This window comes from Priapulus caudatus, unplaced genomic scaffold, assembly GCF_000485595.1.
Source record: "Priapulus caudatus unplaced genomic scaffold, Priapulus_caudatus-5.0.1 Scaffold7, whole genome shotgun sequence".
Classification (NCBI taxonomy): Eukaryota; Metazoa; Priapulida; class Priapulimorpha; order Priapulimorphida; family Priapulidae; genus Priapulus; species Priapulus caudatus.
The window spans coordinates 312,516-319,548 of record NW_014577068.1 but is presented as its reverse complement, the minus strand read 5'-3'; the positions used below and the strand labels follow the sequence as shown (position 1 = coordinate 319,548).

General features: G+C 43.9%; 1 protein-coding gene across 1 annotated transcript in view; it reads left to right on the top strand.

Annotated features, from left to right (window-relative positions):
- Positions 1–713: 713 nt before the first annotated feature.
- LOC106805870 (signal recognition particle 54 kDa protein) overlaps positions 714–7,033 on the top strand; it is a 17,611-nt gene continuing 11,291 nt past the window's right edge. The window contains exon 1 of the mRNA XM_014807645.1: positions 714–732. The gene's annotated coding sequence lies outside the window, so the exon portion shown is untranslated. The remainder of the gene's footprint in view (positions 733–7,033) is intronic.

Genomic DNA, 7,033 nt, shown 5'->3' with positions numbered 1-7,033 from the left:
CACAGGTCTACTGATAAGAATTTATTACAGAAATCTATGCTGAAATAACCCATAACCATATTAAATGTATATTCATCACAAAATGATGAGATATTGCGCATGCGCTAACACACTAACGTAGCCAGATTGTGTACTGACTGGTATATGCGGCGGGACCTTACATGCAAGGTCTGCTTCCTATTCTTAAGAAGAGTCTACTGATAGATTTTTATAATTTAAATCTATGCTAAAATACCTCTTCTTCATTTTAAATGCTTTTGAGTTTTTTGCTAAATATTCTTCTTTTCGGGATATTTTGAGCATACTCGAGTACCGTTTCATGAGTGCAGTACGGACTGATGCAAATTCATAATATTGCTTGCTGAGAGAGCGAGAGGGGTGTGAGACTGAAGGCAGGCGGCAGGCAAGATAACTGGGCTGGAGAACAAGAAGGAAGCTGAGCGAGAAACAAAGGAGAAAAGGGAAAGGACGGGAGGGGATGAAATAGGAGTTTTGCACCCCTCAGGCTAGGGCGCTCTCCTTCCTAATTATAAACACAGGTCTACTGAACACAATTTACTACAGAAATCTCGCGAAGAGAATTTCGCGACATACAATTATTCATAAATTATATTATTTCATTCATATTATTCATTTATTTGATTTATTCTTGCTCAAACACACACAGGAGAACATTCTTAGGCTATGCCACTACTTGACAGTGCCGTCGTCGAATGCTGATTGCTTCTGTAGGTAGCCCTTAGCTCCCGCTATAGGGTCATATGACCCGCAGTGGTTGGAAACGGCAAAGTTAAAAAAATCATAGTGTGTATGACATAAGTGCATGAACTATAATGGCTGTTGGTACAATAGGGAAACCATATGAGTAATAATAAGTTTTATTCATTTATGTTTGCAAATGTCAATTACAAATGTAGTTGTTAATGGATGAATAGTTAATATTGCTCACGCACAAGTTTATTTTATCGATTCCATACCCAGGATCCAGTGCGTGTATAGCGGTCATCTCAGAACCATGATACTAGCCTGCTGTAGGCCCTAATATGTTGACGAGAGTGAGTAATTATCAAAAGATGCGTAAAATCCACAACAGTTAATACACACCGACACACCACCGTAAGGTTAAGTCCCATTCTCCGCCCTCCTCTTCTCTCACTTCACCTGCTCTCTATTCTCCGTCTCTCGCGCACTCTTCTTCTCTATCTGAGATCATAGATATATACAAACACACACATGTGTTTGTATATATCTATGAGATCAAACAATCGATGTGCTGATTGAATTTGGTTGGTCATCATGACTGCAGAATTAGAAGCAATATGTAACCTAACAAGGAGTAGGGTTACCAATGCGAGCTTTCCTTAACTAATATAACCTTTGTTGTTGTTTGTTGTTTGTTGTTATTCGTTTATCCTTCCTGCTTCACGAGGTCATGTGTCACAATTATGCCCCTCTTTGTATCTCGTTACTACCATGTTTCCTCATATATAATTGGTGTTTTGTTTTTTAAATTTGTAAAAACGGAGTGTCTATGGCTAAGATTTACTGGGATGGACTCAGACAGGATACTGGAGAGGGCCTGTTTGATGGTGGCATCCATCTCTGGTGGTATGATTCCTGTGTTTCCCTCATAAAGGGGTGAATGAATTGTCGATTGGCTTGGTTGGTGTTGGTCTTCAATACCCCCAGATCGATCGTCGTCAGTCATCTTTCCTGCCTAATATAACCCTGTGAGTCGTGCAGCAATGTAATAACTTGCTGGTCCACGGTCTCATTGGCAAGGCCACAGTCGGCATAGGCGGTACTCATCACATTGCCCCTCCCGATCTTCGAACATCGTGGTTTCAGTTTAGTGTGTCCCAGTTTTTATTCCTGTTGAGCTTGGTTCTGTTTCTGCGCCGATTGGTGAGCTGCGACGCCTGCTTATGTTAACACCTGTTACAAAATTTCGAAGGCAATCGAGCGGCCGCGGATATTATCGAGCCGCCATTTCTGAGTTGACCCCCTGTGACGTATGCATCCAATGCGCATAGCATCCTCGTAACTTTTCGGCTTCTTGTGTTGGCCTGACATGGCTGGCCTCTTGGTGACGTCATGACTGGACAGCAGAGCATCCATGATCATTGTGATTTGGACAAAGTTAGGCGACACGCTTATGCGCACTTGGAATGCGTCTACCGTCACAGGTCAACAGAAATGGCACTTAAATATCGCGCTCATCCGCTTCGAAATTTTTGTAACAGGTTATATTTCGTTTACACTGGAGTATTGTGATAATAGTAAGTTCCAGGATAGCGGAGAAGCAGTGTTTTGCCTGGCCAGAAAAACTCTATAGGCGCTGCCCAGGGTTCTATAGCTCTAAAAGCGCTGCAGGCCCCCGCCAGCAAAGCTGCTAACCAGCAATTTTGGAGCAAATTACAGTATTATCATGTCTCTTGTGTTTATAAGTCATTAATCATGTCCCATAATCATAGATCCCTCTTTTTTAGCCTAAATCTGACATGTCAGATGCAGCTTGTAGAATCGCATGATCGTCCGTTCCGTCCGGTCGTCCGTGTCCGTCGGTCGTCCGTTCCGTCAACAGTTGGGGCACAAATCTTACCCTCGACGTTACGGTCACGATATTCGGGTCTGGGGGGGGATGTCGTTCAAAAACGAGTTGGGATGTCGCAAGCTGGGGGTCAAAGGTCAAAGGTCAAGCAGTGTAAAAGAAGCGTTGGGAACATTCACATCCTATAACTTAAGGTAATAGGGAGGAAATGCAGAATTGCGGCACAAATCTAAACGGCTCGAACCTAGGCTTCGTGAGTAGTCGGTGTATAGCATCATGGTGGAAAACCACCATCAACTGCTGCCGAAATTGAGGTCAGCAGGTCAAAGGTCATGTGTGCACAGGGCAATTTTAGGACATTATCTGAGGAGACATGCTCTGCGGGAGCGATTGAAAAACTTTTATTGTTTCAGCGTGTGACCTAGCATTTTTATGGCTTTAATTGAAAGGACGCATGAAATAGTCCAGGACCTGGCTAAGATAGTATGCACATAATTTAGGAGCAGGATATCTCAATTGTTATAGGCTAATATGACCTCCAAGGAACAACTTTGGATGTGTGCCCAAAAATAGCTATTCCGGGCGAACAGCTAAAAATGACCACGCCCTTTTAAAAATGACCAGCCCCTTTTCATCGGCAATTTTGTGCTAACTATCGACATAGTGTATCTGTCTAAACCGATGGCAGCTACAGATTATTTTGAGATGTGCTCAAAATTGTTCGGAAATGGCCACTACATGTCTAGGTGTCATAGAAAATTGGAATATTTCACGAGAAAATGGCCAAGGTCAAACTTATTAACCATACAAAACTAACTACCTACATATCGGAATTGCCATATATTTATCTAACTTAAACTTTCCAGACTAGCATCAAATTTAGAACATTTGTGTCTTCTATAGAGAGCTTAAATGTTTACAAAGATCAGCAGGGAAATTGCCCAACAGCCAACAAATACAACTTTTAACACCAATTAGTATCGGTATCGTTTTATGTGTCACGTAAACCAGGGTCAGGAAACACGAAGAGCTAACACCAACAGGGTCCACGTCAAGAGGATGATGAGCAGTTTTTTTCTTTTTTTTTTTTATTTTTTTTCTTTTTCACAGTGATAGCGGTTTTTACAAAATCAACTCTCCCTTGCATTTGCAGTAGCTTGCCAACATTGAATTCCTCAGCTACGCTGCAGGGACCCCATTCTTGCGAAGCACCACTTGCCGCACGCATGATCTTGGCAGGCATCGCGGTTTTTGAGATGACAAATCTGCAGTCGGACTTAATAAACTGCCCGCTTCTTCCAAAACACAAGGACTCGCATTTCTATAATCAAAAGTGAGATCTCTAAATGGGCTTGGACCACAGACTGCTGCTGGTGATAGGCTCTATACCATGGATAATGTCTGCTTCGCATTAGTGAGGTGCAAGTGGACTTTTCTCTCAAGTCCATCTTGACGGGCATTTGCTTATCAAATGCAGCGAAGACTCACGGCCGCTCAAACTGTCTTCAGGTCTGGGGGGGTTTTGATGGTTTGAGACCATTTGTACCAAGATGTTTCCGCCATTTGTATTGCGCTTTCTGTTAGCTGTGGACAGTCGAAATTCAGGATCAGAGAGAAATTTTCCGGTTGCAGACAGCGTTCAGGCTGAAAGTTTTGTTGATACTTTGCTGGTTGTATCGCACCCAGTCAGCGCATGAGTGCTGGAGACACTTAGACAGCTCGTCTCCAGCGCTATGCAGATATCGTGGAGTGGTAATATTGATCTTTTCACTCCTGAGTTGGCGGATGAGACAGGTCTTGGAGCCAAGATCTCTCCAATTGACTGTGATGTGGTATAACAGGCACACAAAGACATCTGTGTCACCTGATGACAGCATCATGGATGTAGCTCCTGAACCGGTGACTTAGAATGTCCTGCACATGGAACATCATCCTGTCATCAGCTTCCTCATGTGTGCAGTTGAGCCAGGAAATGGAGATGCACACCCAGCTGACACCATCATGCCTGTGGTGATATACCAAGTATAGAGGTTTGGTGCCTTGGTAATTGGTGGTGAGCCACTCAACATAGAATGCATGGAAAGCAGTTTTGCGGATGGAAGACGCCAAAAGTTCTCTAATACCACTGGCACATTTTAGTTCGGTGATATCGCATCAAGGACAACCATTTCTTTTGACTTCCTGTTCTCTCTCTCTCTCCATTCTTGATGCTGTCCTTTCTGTAAGCGTCGAAAACGATGTTGGATCTCATCAGTTGTGCCAGCTTTGGTGACCATAGATGTCAAGGCAATAGCAAAGTCATGGAATGTCTTGACGGGCGGATCAAGCTTCTTTAACGGACCTTTCTCACCAAGGCCATGAACTCCAGAGAACGATGCTGTGGTGTGTGGGAGGTTTCTGGCCCTTTTTTTATCTATCAGTGGGCACAACCTCAGCAGCTCAGTCCCAAGTTGTGATTGGCACTCTTCCTCAAGTAACCATCTTTGTCAACCAAGAAGACGCAGAGTTGGTGATCTCATGCTGGAGTAGTTCTTCAACAGTGAACCCCGGTGACACCATACTAAATAAACATGAGAGCTTTGATTGTCTCATTTTTGATGTCTGCTTTGGGAGCCAAATTCAAGCTGGTCTTACTTTAGAGGACCTAAACTTGATTTTGCTAATAGTTGAGTGTATTGATATCGATTATTTTTGAGTCGATCATCGATAAATTTAGCACATGCAGCACTGCCCTCCTTGATACAGCGCAACAACTTGTCTACGTTTACGTCGGTCACAATTTCTCCAGTGAGAACATTCTTCAGCGCTACCTGGTCTTGTAGAGGGCTGCATACCTTCAGGAGATACTCCTCTATGGCTTGCACCATCCCAACTATCTTAGTTGCATTACTCGGGTTAAACTCGTGGTGAAGTGAGAGTTCTCTTTCGATATCATCCTTCATCTTCAGGAGGTCAACGTACTGGTCTTTTTTATGCTTGATGATTCCCACAGAGCAACGGCTTTCTTCTTTCTGGTGACCCCCCAATTATCCCCCCAAACACTTTGGCAGGGCGGTTGTAGCGCTGCTCTAGCGCCGTTGGTCAAAGTGCACTCCACTACCGTTCCTGTGGTGGTGTCACGACAAATCCACCGTTCATGTAGCAGTCATTGAGGAGTGGGAACTTCTTAGAGGAGTATGCACATAATTTAGAGAGGATATATCAACTGTTATAAATATATGGCAATTCCAGTAAGTAGGTAGTTAGTTGTTTGTATGGTAATAAGTTGACCTAATAATTTTTAGCCATTTTCTCGTGAAATATCAATTTCACACTCTTAGCATGTAATATCAGAAAATCTGTAGCTCAACGGTAGAAGATACAGCTATGTCGGTAATAGCACTTTCGATGAAAAAGGGCGTGGTCATTTCGGGCTGTTCGCCCCGGATAGAGATTTTGGCACACATCCCAAGTTGTTCTGTGGGTCATATTAGCCTATAACAATTGAGATATCCTCTCCTAAATTATGTGCATACATATCTTAGCCAGGTCCTCTACTAAAATGTCCCTTCTGCTGACATGCGAAGAGTAAGTGTCGGATAACCTTTTGACCCTCAAGAGGAGGGTTAACATGGATTTGTTGACTGTTAACAGAGGAGTGAACTGCTTTTGCTATTAGAGCCCCCTCCCCCACCCTCCCCCCTCTCCCCCCTCCCCCACCCCATCCCCCCCGCCCCTTCCCCCACCCTCCCACCCTCCATCTGCGATAGTGGGCGTGTCCTAACAATGATGTGTACGCAACTGCGTGTCTGCATATCTGCGCCTAACAAATGTGGTACTACCACGACTGAAATTTTACGTTTATAATCGTAGCAACAGACCTCAGATGAGCCCAGACGCTCTGCGGCTCTTGTTCCTTCCTCTCGTCGGATGACTGTTTATGCTTCTTTGCCGGGGCTCACAATTAAGGAAACGCACATCAGCGTTGTTATATGTATACCTCCTGGTAACTACGACTCTCCACTTTGACAGCAGAGAGACAGACTGGTAGTCTGGTACACATCGGTAGCAACGTAGTAGCGTTTCATAACATTGCGAGGTGAGCCATCATACGTACACCAGTCTAACCATGTGTCGAGCTTACAGTCCTGTCGATTGGTCGAAATCTGAGACACTTGCTCAGACCAGACCAAGGTCACCCACCAATAAGAAACGATTTCATGTTACTCGCAGCTAATTCCGCACTCGACTGGCAACTTGTCCTTTAGTTTACTAACACTGTTGGTGCGCAGCTTGGAACAGGGTTCCAGGCTATCGCTCTTCTCATTTACAATCGGGCTGCGCGAATATGCAGTGGGCGAACGCATTGTTTACATGTATGTCTTGGTTTTATCACGGATTAGTTTTCAAATAAATACTCTGGAAGTTAATATGCATTCATGAACAGATTTTCTACAGGTAACGGTTTCTCAGTGTTTCGAATTTGTGGTGATCAAATAGCTG